This window comes from Ixodes scapularis, unplaced genomic scaffold, assembly GCF_016920785.2.
Source record: "Ixodes scapularis isolate PalLabHiFi unplaced genomic scaffold, ASM1692078v2 PGA_scaffold10__122_contigs__length_95168666, whole genome shotgun sequence".
NCBI lineage: Eukaryota > Metazoa > Arthropoda > Arachnida > Ixodida > Ixodidae > Ixodes > Ixodes scapularis.
Window position 1 is genome coordinate 73,500,577 of NW_024609836.1, and position 16,103 is coordinate 73,516,679.

At 46.4% G+C, this 16,103-nt stretch overlaps 1 pseudogene; it reads right to left on the reverse strand.

Moving 5' to 3' along the window:
* LOC120840932 overlaps positions 1-15,882 on the reverse strand; it is an 89,389-nt pseudogene extending 73,507 nt beyond the window's left edge.
* Between the last annotated feature and the right edge of the window lie 221 nt (positions 15,883-16,103).

Genomic DNA, 16,103 nt, shown 5'->3' on the forward strand with positions numbered 1-16,103 from the left:
CTTTTGTCTATTTTCTGTCCCTTCTACGTTTTGATGCTTCTTCTCTACCCGAGCCTCAGGTTAAATCAACAGGGTTAATATTCACCAGCTCGCCTGCACCCTTACGATTTTTTCTTGGGGAACCCCGGAGGCTGCAGACAAAAAGGAAGAGTTACTATTACTGACTGCAACAAATTGTGACCGCTACGATAAAAAGATCGAATTCATGCAAGAACGTTAGCATCTGTGCTAAGCTTGGGGAGTTTCAGAAGTAGTTTAGGATAGTTTATCGAACGCTTTGAAGAAATCTAGGAAAATGCAGTCTGCCTGGGATCCTCATTCCAGAATGCAGTGAAGATCGTGAATGAATTATAAAAGCTATGTCTCGCATGAATATGTTTTTCGAAATTCACGTTGGGATGGGCAGAAGAAGTTGTTAAATTCTAAGAATTGACAAAATTGGAAAATATGATATGCTCAAGGAGTTCGCAAGGAGCAGTGGTTATAGAGATTGGGCGATAAATTAGAAAGGAATGTTTGTCACCCATCTTGTAAAGGGGAACCACCTTCTTCACCTTTGAATCTAAAGGCAGAACATGATCTCTAATAAATTGATCAAAAAGTTTAGTTAAAAAAAGAATAGTAATGTTTTGTTTTTTCAAAAACTTCGAATTAACACCGTCCACTCCCGCTGAAGACGACAATCTTAAGATTTCTATGACATGATCGACACCAGCACAATTAAGCAAGATGGGGTTCATCGGCCAATAATCTGAACTATCTAAAATAGTACACTCCGTGCTGCTGTCACTAGAAGATGATTTTATAAAAACTCTGCTCAGTGCAATCGTACACTCTTCACTGGGCATAATATCACCACTTTCGTTTATTAAACTAACAGAAAAAATGTTTTTGTTCAATATGTTTCAGAACTTTTTAGGGTTCTTGATTAACATATCGGGTAGGGTTAGCACTAAAATCACCAGCTTGGTCTTATTAATTGCCTCTTCGTATGTCTCAGCAGCAGTACGGTATTTGGACCAGCGCCGTTCACATCCGATAAATTTGGCTGCTCGAAATAAACGCTTCTTTTTATTTGAGAATTGTTTGAGGCTTCTGTTAAACCACGGGGGCTGGGGATTTTCTAGTAGAGTCCTATGGAAATAAGTACGTTAGTAAGTGATTCTACTTTATTCTTAAATATTTGCCAATTCTCTTCCACTGAACGGTTTGAGAATCCTTTTACAAATATATTAATAAACGTTGTAAGATCAATGTTAATTTCGACGAAGTAAGCTTACTCATAATCATAAAATGTAATATGTAATTATCACTAATCCCTGGAAGAAATGATTTGGGGGAAACTAGTTCAGCGTGAATGACAGGACCAGATTCAATATGTTTGCGGATAACGGGGTCACTCTGGATTATAATCTAAACAAAGGTTGACAAAGTCATTGCATTCCGATGACGATGCAGCTGTCCATATGACAGTGTCCAGCTGTCCATATGACAGATATGGACACTCTGTCCATAGGACAGAAGGAGGTCGTTCTCGAGCTCGCCCTAGACAACGTCTACGACGTCGTTCTCGACGTCGCCCTAAACGTCGTCCATGAGGTAGCCCTCCAGGTCGTCCTAGACGTCGCCCTTGATGTCATCCTCTATGAAGTCGTCCCCAACGTCGTCCTAGACATCGCACCATTGCCTTTCCTAATTGTTTGCACTCACGATGTTCCTGTCAAGCTTCCGCATTTCATCGCATTTAATCTTTGGAACAGAGACCAGATTCGCCAAGAGTTTCTTAAGTTACAACGAGGACGGACAACCTCTCGTCCATCCTCGTCTTTTATGTTCTTTTATTATTTATATTTTAGCTAAGAAGTTCGTAAGTTAAGAACGTCGTAAGAAGAGGAAAAATCGGTATTCCCGAAAACTTTCTTAAGTGAGACGAGGAAAGCGACGTTTTCGTACGGAAAAACTAAAACTTCCGGTCTACCGCAAGTTCCGATCCCCTCGAAAGCCGGCTGTTTCTGTGGCAATGGCGTCTTCGGCAACACGAACAACCAATCGCAGAGCCGGGCATAGTTCAGAGCACCTGGATTTTGAATAGCAAACGGAGGCGGCCTTTCTGTCAACATTCCGTGCAGTAAAATGTTGACGCTAACACGATTTAAGCGGGCTCGAATGCCGATGCCGGGATAAGCGCCTTGGTCGCCTGCTAGGAACTCGATAGCTACGAAGTCAACACGACTGTCATCGCTGCTAAAAGGAGTCGGCCCGTACCGGTCGTTTGCAAAGCGGCGTAGATACTAGAAACAAATCGCCGCGGCGTTTTTCGCAGCCTCGAAGATGCAGGAGCGAGCCAATGTCCAGGAAGATACGTTTGAACGACGAGAATGACAGCAAGAGCCACGTAAATACACGCTCAAACTCGGAGCGGACGCGCGCGCTACGAAGTCAACACTATTGTCATCGTTGCTAAAAGAAGACGTCAGGTGCCGGTCGTTTTGAAAGCGGCGTAGATAGAAACAAATCGCCGCCGCGGATTTCGCGGCTTTGGAACTGCAGGAGCGAGCCGACGTTAAAAAAAGTTACGTTTAAACTATGAGAGTGTCAGTACAGAGCCGCATTAAATACCTGTTCACAGTCGGAATGGACGCGCGCGTTTGATCGAAGTGTTGGATTCGCGCTGTTGGAACGCGTCTTGGTAAGCGCTTAGGAACCGACCTGTTGCGATTGCAACTCGATGCTGACGTGACACTCGGCGAAGAAAGGTTGGTCTCACATCGCGTAGTTCCCACGAACTCATCTAGCTCTACAGTGTTGACGTACCGTCGTGTCGAAATAAAAATGACACACTAATAACCAAGTTCATACAATGTTGCAAAGCTTAACCATACGGCGTTTATTTGAGCTCTATATCACAGAAAACAAGAAGATTGAGTCGATGAGAACCTCTTTTCGACGACAGCGTTCCTCATGACTGCCTCGGTAAACAAGGGGATGACAAGGGGAAGAGATTGACCTCTTGATCTAAAATTGAGGTCAGGGGTCAAACTATTCATACGGGAAGGATGATCGTGGGCCGAGTGGGCTAGCGCACACCAGCTCGGAGCACGTGGAGAGAAAGCTCGCTCTGCAGAACCTCAATTCCCACCCCTGCCGATTTCGATCTGGATGAGCATCGTACCGGCGTGCGGTCGTGTACCACTAGTTCAAGGTGCACGTTAAAGACCCCAGGGAGGCGGTTGTACTGCACTGGCTAAATTTCTTATTTACAGCTGGGAGACTCGTCGCAACTTTGAAATGGCTGACCAACTACACACAGTATAAATATCCACACAACCCCAATTATTCATACGGAAAGGGTCCACAAGGGTCGGGCGGGCATATTCTATTCAGCCATCCAGCCGGTCGTGGGCAGACGGCCTTGGCTAGGGACCGTTAGAGCAACGCTGCGTCGGGGTAGTTCGGAGAGCTTTGCTAGGGCTATGTTCTGACGGGCCCGCCCTCTGCGGTCACTTGGTCGGTGGGATTGTTGTCGTTGAAGCTTTTCCCGGATGTTTGTGGATCCAGCGTACATGTCCGTCGTGGTCGGTTCAAGTACTTCAATGCAATCAATTTAATTTCTTTTTTTATACGTATTTGTTCAAGTTGGGAACTTTAAATCGCACTCGAACGTTACACATTTGTTACAGAGTTTTTTTAATCGCACTCATGCCTACATAAGCTCGCCAGACAGAGGTGCTAAAGCGAAACTAAACAATCCTGGGGGTCTGTGGTCATGAAAACCTTGCTACGTTTTCCTTATCCCGTAAACCTAATCTCGCAGTGTAACATTAGTCCAGTGGATAAAAGTCGGAACAGGTTCCCAAAACCGCCGACATTACCGTTCATACCTGGCACTTTCGTATTTACCAGCTCCTTATCTTTGTCCTCTAGACGCACCACACAATCAGAATGCCGAGAAAGGCTTATCTCGTTTCCCTTGGAGTGCCTAGATGTAAGAGAGGGCGCAGGTTGAACCACGGACGGCGTTTGCAATCTAACGGCGTGCACCTCCCGCGCAAATGGATTGGTCGTGCGCATGTGTGAACTAGAGCGCAATGAGGAACATAATGGGAGGAGAGGCCGCGCCAAGCTCGGGGATTTGTGCAGACAATCGAGAATCGACGCTTCCTCTTGGCAGCTATAGTCGGATGCAACCTGAGAACAATCTTTTAGCTCCACCCACAAGCGCATTGCGGCCATCTGAAGTGCCTCCGCCGTCGAGAAAGTAGTTCGCTAGCAACGTTGCTTTTTCTTCCTCCAGGAAACGTGTCTTAAACTACTACAATATTTATTTAATTCGTTCAGGACATTTAAATAAGTTAGAATACGTTTTTGTCAACGAAATAGCTGTTTAGTAAAGAAAGAAAGTCATGTCCAATGTACCGTCTTCACAATTCATTTTCTGTCCAAGATACTGTCTAACATACCGTCTAACATACCTCTCAGCAGTGCTAAGCCTCGCGCCCGCTTCGAAATTTTCGTTGGCGATAGCGTCGCTGGTTGCTCACGTTGTCGCGCAAAAACTGCTGCAAACGCAAGCCGATACCATTAAGATTTCGTGGCGTAACCTCGGGCACGTAAAACACGGTGCAACAAAGCAGAATAATTATCACGAGAAACTAGCGTCGCGTTGCTAAAACCAGCAGCCATGTTGAGCTTTTTTTTTTTTTTTTTCAAAAGGATCGCGATTGGTCCACGGAATCGTGACGTCATGAAAACGATTGGCTGGCGTTTCTCGGCGTAGGATTACATTTTCCTCTGAGAGGCATTACCGGTTTTTTTTTAGCTTGCAACCGACTATAGCATTCAAAGTACGGCGGCGGCACGTGACCCCGATGAAGCGGTTGGAGGCACTCTGGAATCTGGATACACCAGTTGCCCCGGGTGACGCTTGTGTAGCCTCCGACGCGACACAGGTAAATGACATTTTTTCGGCAGTGAAGCCAAAGCTATGGGTCCCCTGAGTTCGCGCACATTGAGCGCCGATCCCAGCAGTGCTCGCGTGGCCTTCGCTTTTTGTACGTAATATGTACGAGAAAAAAAAAAATGTCCCCGAGTAGATCCCCTTAAAGCCCGACCAACGAAACCATTTTCCGCAAGGTAGGAAAATGGCCGTCGCGCCCTTCTCTTTTCACCCTCTCCCAAAAATCACGTGACGGCAGGGGCTCGTTTTGTGTCGGCTTTTTCTGTAGGGATAATCCTCAAAAACCGCGCAATGAGCGGCTAGCTGCGAGCGCAACAACGACCTTGAGACGTCCAGGTGTCTTCCCTCGTTGACGCGGGCACGCTCAATCCGCGAGATTGAGGAAGCCAGCGCGACCGAACGCTTTTTTTCATGAGCTGCAGGTCCGAGGCCGCTCGGTCGGTGGAGATCGAGAAGTCGTGGTATGCTGGGTTCGTTCCAGCAGCCGCTCTCTGGCATCGCGCGGCTGCTGGAACCAGTCCCGTGCCGGCACAAGGATTGGCTTGCGCAATAAAGGGTTCAGGTTGTTGATAATACATTTATTTCTGAAACTTATAAATCAAGTGGCTTTCCCTAATCTTTGCATTACTGTTTGAAACACATCTCCTTTCATAGGTTGTTCATCCCATTTTGGACTCTTTTGCGTATTTATTCGTCCTTACCTCTGCTTGATGATTGTTTTATAACTTGATAAAGACATTTAAATATTGGCGCGGGCTTGCGCGATCAACGCTGGCCCGGATTTATTCAAAATTGGAAATACTGGCGTCAGAAGGGGTTGAAGAAGCAAACCGTAATTCTTGCTTATAATGAAGATGGCACAATCGTAAGATCGGTCTATGCTTCACTTGCCTCCACAGCGCCCCATCGTTTGCACTATCGCAACTTCTCAGCGACATAGCTGTATACCACATTTTACTGATGGTTACTATAGATGTGGCCCCACAGGCTTTCCCGTTATCTGCGAGTCGACTTTTTAACGACCGGCGACTCTCCTGAGTGAGAATAAATATTATCACCTTCCCACAACATCCACACCTTTCTCTCCCCCCCCCCCCTCTCCCCTCCCTTTCCCAAGTTGGGGAAATATCAGGCCACTTCAGGAAGCAGCCTGCAGACCGTGCGCTTTTCGGCTACGCATTCTCAACATATTTGAACGTGGAAGTAAACACATTGCATGAACGACAGCCAGTTTATTTGCAACCTAAATAATGTGGCTTTACTGTTGGGGCCCAATCAATTTCATCATCAATCATTTTTTATGGATGAAGAAAGAATAAACAATTAAAACAGGGACAACACAACCACATCTTTCAACTAGCAACAGACGAGTAAACTTTCAACAGCGAGCAGCCGACTATACCCTCGCTGTTGAAAGTTTACTCGTCTGTTGCTAGTTGAAAGATGTGGTTGTGTTGTCCCTGTTTTAATTGTTTATTCTTTCTTCATCCATGACTTAAACCAACACGCTCTTCTACCAAGCAATCATTTTTTGTTACGACTTCATGAAGAAAGTGTGTTCGTCGTGATGCCACAAAAGTGGTCGATTCAAAGGGAGAAATAGGTCCTCGTATTTATTTTGCGGAAATACGCGCTCCTGTGACGCTCTAGTGCGCAAGGTCAACGCACCCGAGGCAGTGCGTAATACTTTAAAACTGTCGTTGACGACGAAATATTTGTGGGAAGTGCGTAAAATTGTTTACACCACGAAAGCACACCGAAAGACAACAAAATATCGCAATGGCTAAAAAAAAATAATAAAAAGATCAGCTTTCGAAAACCGTTGCTTTCCTCTCTCTCTCTTTTTTTTTTTTTTTCGCGCCACTACAAAAGATAGCGGCCGAGCAACGAAATTCTATCAAAACCTCGCTTCTTGGGGAAAGGACAGGGGGCTATATGGTAGTGAATCTGCCAGGGAGTTTGTAAAAATAATAGGCGACCATTGCACCTAGCCTTCTGCGCAAATCATGCCCGGGATATTTCCATTTTCCTTCCACGCAATTCGAAGGCAAGACGCTGGGAGAATTCATGTGCACTAACATGCTGCTTCTAAAAGAAATTACCAGATTTAAAGTGCATGTCAATCTACATGTAAATAGTTTAATCACTGTGCACAAACATTCGCGGCCTGGAGGATGAAATGGAAGCATGGCGGAAAGCAGCTTGCTGAAAATAGAAGTCTCTGTTGCATTGCACTGGTGTGAAGAATTATTACGTATTTTTGTCTTATTTCCGTGCCAAAATAAAAACAGCCTTTAGAAACCGAACCCTATGCGTTTCGAGGAGCGCCGCAAGGACATAAAAAACCGGGACAACCAGAGCTTGTTGGGTTCCTTGTTTGTTCGGAGCCTTTCAAAAGGGGATGAAGAATTATGAACTGACTGACCCGACTTGTCACATTAGAGCGGTTCGTTTCCATTGCGACAGGCTGTCTTCAAGCGTCTTGCAGAGTCCAGCATGTACTGGTCCGTTTTTATTTTCGGTTCCTTTCAAAACGTGGGCTCTAAGCCACTGGACCAAAGTACCACATTCATTAACTGCGGAAGCGGAGAAGTGCAAATGCAACAAAATGAAAGATTCGCCCACGTTATTTGGGGCCTATAGAAAAGCGGACCGGATAGAAGGGGGCCGAAATCTCCTTCAAGAAACACACAATCTTCTCTTCAATTCTGTCTAACAATTTGATGTGAAGGTGTACTTGGCTATGACATTATTCGTTTAGGAATCAAGCGAAACTTTGTATCGGATCATTATACGTCTACGTCCACTACCATTCGATGCTTATCATGTTTTCGAGTATGTACACGGGGTGGTTTTCAGAATGCCCGCCAGAGTGCAAGCCAGAATTAACGCACTACGGCCGCGGGCCGTCGCGCTCTTCTCCTTCTTCTCCGTATCAATATACAACCAACGACGCGGGCGGTGCGGTCAATCGTGCTGGTGTCGGGAACCAGTAAGTCTGACCCTTGAAATGCAGGCGTGACGCAAAACCTAGAGGCGTCTCGTTCGCCAATCTTCCAAGGCGGCGGAGATTGTCGTTTAGGGGGGATTATCTTCTGAACGGATCCAAGTTACTCGAGCCATAGCCCAGGAGGCTATGCTCGAGCAAGCTCGCATTCTGCTCGCAAAGCCCAGCCGCTAAGCAAAGGTAACGGACGGTGGTTCGAGAGGCGTGCAGCCCTTGCCCGCTTGGCCCTCCCAACCACTTCTCCGCTTCCGTAAATTTTGAATGTTGTAGGTTGGTCCAGTAGCTTAGAGCTCACTTTTTGAAAAGAACCGAAAATAAAAACGGACCAGTACAAGCTGAACTATGCAGGACGCTCTAAGAGAGCCTGTCGTAATGAAAATGAACAGCTCTAATGTGGCAAGTCGGGTCAATCGGTTCATAATTTTTCATCCCCTTTTGAAAGGCTCCTGAAAAACAAGAAACCAGGAAAAGCTGAGTGACGCAAGGCGCCTCGTATTGTTCAGGTTGTCCCGGTTTTTTATGTCCTTTCGGCGCACCTCGAAACGCACAGTGTTCGGTTTCTAAACGCTATTTTTATTTTCGCGCAGAAATAAACCAAAAATACATAATAATTTTTCATACCAGTGAAATGCAATAGAGACTTATATTTCCAGCAAGCTGCTTTCCGCCATGCTTCTATGTCATCCTCCAGGCCGCGAATGTTTGTGCACACTGATTAAACTATTTACATGTAGATTGACATGCACTAGAAATCTGGTACTTTCTTTTAGAAGCAGCATGTTAGTGCACATAAATTCCCCCAGCGTCTTGCCTTCTAATCGCGTGGAAGGAAAATGGAAATATCCTGGGCATGATGTGCAGAAGGCTAGATTCAATGGTCGCCCTTTATTTCTACAAACTCCCTGGCAGATTCACTACCCTATAGCCTGGTGTCCTTTCTCTATGAAGCGAGGTTTTGATAGAATTTCGTTGCTCGGCCGCTATTTCTTGTAGTGGCGCGAAAAAAAAAAAAAAGAAAGAGAGAGAGAGACGGGGGGGGGGGGGGGGGGGAAGCGCGGGTTTTCGCGAGCTGATTTTTAACAACCTTGTGGGAAGTGCGTGAACAATTTTACGCACTTCCCCCAAATGTTTTATCGTCAACGATAGTTGAAAAGTATTACACACTGCCTCGGGTGCTTTGACCTTACGCACTAGAGCGTCACAGGAGCGAGTATTTCAGCAAAATAAATACGAGGACCTATAGACCTTTTGCAAGATCCCCCAAGCGCCCCGGCCTGCGCGCGAGGAATTCAGGGAGAGACTGCCCCTCACCTGGCCGCTCTGCCTTGAGATCGCATTGCCTTGTCGCTTGCCTCCTCTTAATCCTGTGTCTTTCGATTTCATTACCTATTTTTATTTATTCAAGTGTATTTTTTATAGCTTCTATGTGTTTCCATTCTCTTCGGCGCGCGATGTTTCTTGTATATATATATAGTGTTTGTGCCCTTATTTTGCCTTTTTCGACGGGAGTGGCGACGGACAACACTCCGCTTCGCGCGTCGTTCCCCGGGTGAGTACCGTTGCTACCGATTCATATCGCGCTGTCAGCTGTTCATTTTGGTTCATTTGACCCGCGTGCAATCGCGTGGCGCCGTTTACGAACGCCCGCGCACATGTCATAGGGATAGGCAGAGCTCTGAATCAACAATTGCGACGCCAGAGCCGTGAGTGCGCTGTGATTTGTCCGCCCGCGCTTGCTCCGTTGACTCGCACTGTAGCGTGTGCCTTCAAGTGCCGCTTACTTGACCAAGATACAGCACGCCGCTTTGTTGCCGCGAACCATTTGTCCGAATGTTTGCGAGGCTGAGGCATATGCAACGCTGCGGCGCCTGACAACTGCGCGCTACGGCGCGATCCCTTCGCAAACACCGACGGCTCAATGTCGCGGCTTGAATGCGCCTATGGCATGCCTTCGTAATCTATCTGCTAAGCGCTTGTCAGTTGCCAACGCCCTTTTTCAAGTGCAGAGATCTGCTGTCGCCCAGGCAGTCATCTTGAAACTCGTAGTTCCCTCGATAATTTTATTTCTCGGGTCAATATGTCAGCTTATGCTCGAGTCAAGATGTCAGCAACTGACAACCACCGAGCAGACTGATAATGATTGCATGCCAAAGGCGCATACAAGCCGCGACGTTGAACCGCCGGCACTTGCTAAGGGCTCGAGCCGCTGCGTGCAGTTGTCAGGCGCCGCAGCGTTGGATATGCCGAATGGTGTTACGGTTTCGCAGGCATTCGCACAAATGATTCGCGACGGCAAAGCGGCGTGCTGTATCTTGGTCAAGTAAGCGGCACTCGAAGGCATAGGCTATAGTGCGAGTCGACGGAGTGAGCGTGGGCGGCCAAATCACAGCGCACTCGGCTCTTGCCTTGTGATTGTTGATTCAGAGCTCTGCCTACCCCTATGACATCTGCGCGGGTGTTCATAAACGGCTCCTCTCGACTGCACGCGGGTCAAATAAACCAAAATGAACACCTAACAGCGCGACAGGAATCCGTAGAAATCGTAGTACTCTCCCCGGGAACGACGCGCGAAGCGGCGTGTTGTCTGTCGGCACTCCCGGCGAAAAAGGCAAAATAAACACACAAATACTATATATACAAGAAATATCGCGCGCAGAAGAGAATAGAAACACTTAGAAGCAATAAAAAACACACTGGAATAGATAAAAATAGGTAATGGAATCGAAAAACAGAGGATTAAGAGGAGGCAAGCGAAAAGGCAATGCGACCTCAAGGCAGAGCGGCCAGGCGAGGGACAGTCTCTCCCACAATTCCTCCCGCGCTGGCCGGGGTGCTTGGGAAAATTGCAAATCATCTATTTCTCCCTTCGAATCGATCATTTTTGTGGCATCACGACGAACACACTTTCACCATGAAATCGTAACAAATATTGATTGATGATGAAATTGATTGGGTCCCAACAGTATAGAGCCACATTATTTAGGTTGCAAATTAACTGGGCGTCGTTCATGCGATATGTTTACTTCCACATTCGAATGTGTTGAGAATGAGTAGCCGAAACGCGCAGTCTGCAGGCTGATTCATGGAGTGGCCTGATATCTCCCCAACACGGGAAAGGGTTGGATGTTGTGGGAAGGTGATATTTATTCTCACTCAGGAGAGTCGCCGGTCGTTAAAAAGTCGACTCGCAGATAATGGGAAAGCCTATGGGGCCACATCTTTAGTAACCATGAGTAAAATGTGGTATACAGCTATGTTACTGAGAAGTTGCGATAGTGCAAACGATGGGGCGTTGTGCAGGCAAGTGATGCAAATACCTATCTTACGATTGTGCCGTCTTCATTAGAAGCAAGATTTTCGGTTTGCTTATTCAACTCCTCCTGACGCCAATCTTTCCAATTTCGGGTAAATCCGGGACAGCGTTGATCGCGCAATCCCGCGCCAATATTTAAAGGTCTTTATCAAGTTATCACACAGTCATCAAGCAGAGGTAAGGACGAATAAATACGCAAAAGAGTGCAAAATGGGATGAACAACCTATGAAAGGAGATGTGTTTCAAACAGTAATGCAAAGATTAGGGAAAGCCACTTGATTTATAAGTTTCAAAAATAAATGTATTATCAACAACCTGAACCCTTTATTGCACAAGCCAATCCTTGTGCCGGCGCGGGACTGGTTCCAGCAGCCGCGCGATGCCAGAGAGCGGCTGCTGGAACGAACCCAGCATACCACGACTTCTCGATCTCCACCGACCGAGCGGCCTCGGACCTGCAGCTCATGGAAAAAAGCGTTCGGTCGCGCTGGCTTCCTCAATCTCGCGGATTGAGCGTGCCCGCGTCAACGAGGGAAGACACCTGGACGTCTCAAGGTCGTTGTTGCGCTCGCAGCTAGCCGCTCATTGCGCGGTTTTTGAGGATTATCCCTACAGAAAAAGCCGACACAAAACGAGCCCCTGCCGTCACGTGATTTTTGGGAGAGGGTGAAAAGAGAAGGGCGCGACGGCCATTTTCCTACCTTGCGGAAAATGGTTTCGTTGGTCGGTCTTTAAGAGAACGCGCTTGCACGTTAAGCAGCGTACGAGGAAGGCACCCTATACGTAGAACTTAGCGAAGCCAACGGCTTGCCTGGATTTTCAGTTCGGCTCGACGTTTCGGATTCGTTGAGACCACTAGATTTTAAGCTTTGCATTTCCGCACCTCAGGACAACCGGGTTCTGGTGTTTTTAACAAGCACAAGCCACCAAGAGCCCAGACATTCCACGAATGGATACATCCCAATGACCACGACAACGCAACGCTGCTAGCACTGTGGGACTTTGCCAAGGAGGCCCACCTTGTCAGCTGAACACGAACTGCAGACTGCCCCCACCGTCCTTCCCCTTCCCCCATATTGGCCAGAGAGCCATCCTGGGGCGTGTTCCAAAATTTACTCGATCCTACTCCACGGTAAGGGTTTTTTACCTTGGCGTTCTAAAACCTACCCTCGTCCAGCGTTTTTCAATCTGTGTTGTCACGTGACACGACCGGCCGGGGTAACTCGGATTCATTTGGGTAAAATTTGGAACACAGCACAGATGTAATAAATTTATTCATTCATTCATTTCTTTTTATTTCGCAAGGCTGCAAATGTACGGGGGGATCGGTGGTTGACTGCGTTGCGCAGTGCAGCTCGGAGCGCGTGCACCGAAAGCTCGTGCTGCAGGACCCACCCTCCCTGCTTCCGTCTGGATAGTCTGAATGAGCTGCATATATGCGTGCCTTCGTCTAATCACTACGTCGTGATTAACGTCTACTCGGTGCAAGTGGTGCTGTGCTGACTAAATTCCTCATCCAGAGAGGATAGAAGAAACGCCAACGGGGGAGGACTAACCTCCCGATGGGTGGTGCACGAAAGCTCCCGATGTCAAAAGACCCTTGTCAAGTGCCCCGCGGCAAACGCCCCGTCATGTTTTGCCCCGATTTCAAAAGCGGCAGTTTCAGAAGCCCGTGACACGAATCCTCCGTATCAGGCGGCCGGGTCCACACCGTGACGGTAGAGTATTCTGCTTTTAACTGAAAGACTCTTAAGTGAGCACGTGAGCCTGCGTGACGTAATATTGCCGCACCCGACAATCAAGTAAGGAATAACTAAATGAAGCTTCCCGTTCTTCAGGGTTGCGCTAACCACATTCCCGTCCTCCGACGTTAGAAGTGAAAAAAAGAGGCAGGAAATATCAGTCACTGGAAAAAAAAAAATTGAAGTTACAGCTTTAATGAGTAAGCATTGAGCGAAGGCTGTTATCGACTCTGAAGCACGCGGGATTCACAAACTGTAAACGCGGAGCTCATGGCGTCATATACTTATCGCAGCACCAAACACCAGTTCCATTCTTCTTACGTACTTCAAAAATTATTTTTAACCCCTACATAGATAAAATTTATAATTCTGCGTCCGATATACCTCCGTGAGAGAGTACTTTATTTATTCATTCTTTATTCTAAGATTACCCCGCATTGCCCGGAGGCGTTATTGCAGGGGGTTACAGTTTCGAAAAAAATACATCTTCATTTGTAGAGCACACCTGGTCTCCAAACAGCCTATTCCACTTTGCCATGGTTTTAACAAAAAAAAAAAAAAAAAGAATTTGCATACAGGTTCGTTCTGGCGTGGTACTCTCGAATTTTGAAAGCATGTTCAGTTCGCCTAGAAACATAATGTGGGTGTTTTAAATATACTTCTCTGTTAATGCCAGTTTTATTATTATATATGAGAAATAAAAACTTCAATCTCAACTTTTCTCGTCGAGAAGAAAGCAGTTCCCAATTCAATTTGCTTTTCATTTTAGTGCAGCTCTCTCTCCGCCCATCATCAAGTATCCTTCTTTCGCAATTTTTATAGATAATTTATACTCCTGCGCTACTTCAGATAATCTCTTCAAGTGATTGTTACTTCTAGCTTTCTTATATTTGAGAAATGCTCTCCATCTTTTTCTAATTATCCTTAGAATACGTGAAGCCACCCAGGGTTTTTTTAATTTTTTTGAGTCTGGTAGAATCTATGCTTGGAACATAACGGTTCATAAGTTCGAGCAGCTTGTTCTTAAATACACACCATAATTTGTGGACGTCGTAATCCTCAGCTAGGCATTCAAAGACCGGCAAGTGGTCAAGCAGCTGCTGAGATATACTAGTATAGCCGCCTTTCTCGAAGAAAAAAACTTTCCTTGATGCGCATGTCGTCGGTCGGATGATTCCTGATTTGACACTTGCAATTACGGCTTTATGATCACTTATTCCTGGTATAATGGTGACGGAATCTATAAGGTCTAATATGTTTTTATTCCGAGTTGGATCCTTTACATATTGTAACAGTCCATACGTATCTACGATGTTCTTCATTTCTAGGTTAATGCGACTATTAACTTTGCATGAACTAGTGCCATCATTCCATTTCAATTCTGGCAGGTTAAAGTCACCTGCAAGTAAAATAGGGTGCCGAGAGGCCTCCGAATCGATTTCATACAACGACTGTAACGTCTTTAAATCTGAATTCGGTGGCCGATAAAACGTTCCGGCAGCGAACGACGAATTGTCAGATAAAGTAACTGAGCACCAAATTGACTCGACATCGTCATGATCAATATTTAGCCTAGATGATTTTAGAGAGTGCCTCGCTGGTGATGCGATTTGTGCAATTGTCCACTTGTACGTCATTCTAAGTTTTTACGCCGCTTCATGTTAGCCTTAGTTTGTTCTTTCTTTCACTTAAAAAAACTCTTTGTAGACCCTAACAATATTAATTAGGTCAGGACAGGAAAAACTGCTGCTTGGTGCGGGGCGAAGGGGGGATGGGGACTGTGAGGATGGGGCTTTTGGCATGCGGGGAATACGGGACGGGAAATTTAACTCGGGTTTTTGAAACGTAGGGCTAAAGACGCGGGGCTTTTGCGACAGAGATTCTGCACGCGGGGCAATCGAGCTACACCCTTCTTGATTTGTAAACAAAGCACGCAACACAATTGAAGATATATGAAGACACGTAGATGCACGCTCATGCTAAGCGGAAATAATCGCTGAAGAGAATCTCGGTTGTGCTATGTTGGATGCTGAACTGAGTGATTAGACCTTTCGATGACGGATGTCACATCTCCGCTTGTGAATCACTTGCAAGCTTTGTTGCCTGACGTTAACGCTGATTCACACATTCGCGTTTGAGCCCGTGACCAACAGCATTACAACCGCTTGTGACCGCTTACTACGGATAGCTGAAGGGAGCTGAAATTTTTTAATCGCGCGGCGCCTTGAGCCACCTAGAGGCACCTAGCAAAGTTTAAAAAAAAAGTAATATGTTAAGCCTTTTAGCAGCATAATTCTAACTAAGATATTATCAAAGCCGGTAAAAGAGATGACAGAAAGCGAGGAGCCCTGGACAACTTGGAGTCTGCTTACATTTCCCGACCTTTTTTTTCGCGTTTTACGCGTCGTTCTTTATAGCCGCGGGGTCTAACTGCTCTTACATCAAACAGAGGATAGTCAGCAAACACGAGTCGAGTATCCGTGGTTCAAATGCCGCTTACCAAGCATTCGAAGCACGGATCTTGAGGTGACTCGCGTTCGATTCTGTAGGCAGACTGTCTCTTGTATGATGCATAAGCAGTGTGACCCCGGCTTTCAAGATGGACTCGAAATAATTCCAACAACGTGATGGGCGACCATCTTTTGCGTATATAGTGCGTAAATTTGTTCTCGCTCATACCGAAAAAGTAGCGTCCTCTCTTGAGGAATGTCCTACGCCGCGCAGATGTACACAGACCAGCGATTCGGCACGCTTGGCCGTGGGGACAACAATTGAAAATGCGTGCAAGGACTTACCCCGTTCGACGAAGACGGCGCACAGAAGGGTCACCAAAACCACGCCGTTCCAGATTCGGGAGGCCATTTTCTCTGTGTGAACGGATATCTCTCTCTGACCAGGTTGTAAGCTCGCCGACGCTTAATATCGGCGTTCACCGTCACGCACGTCACTCTGATCGGAACGATAAAAACTGGTATTTTTTCTTTTTTTTTTCGGGAACCGCGTAATTTTTTTTTTTTTTTTTTTTTGCGTGATTGCGTAGCAAGTTTTATATCAGAGAAAATGCCTAGAAATAATCTTGAGTC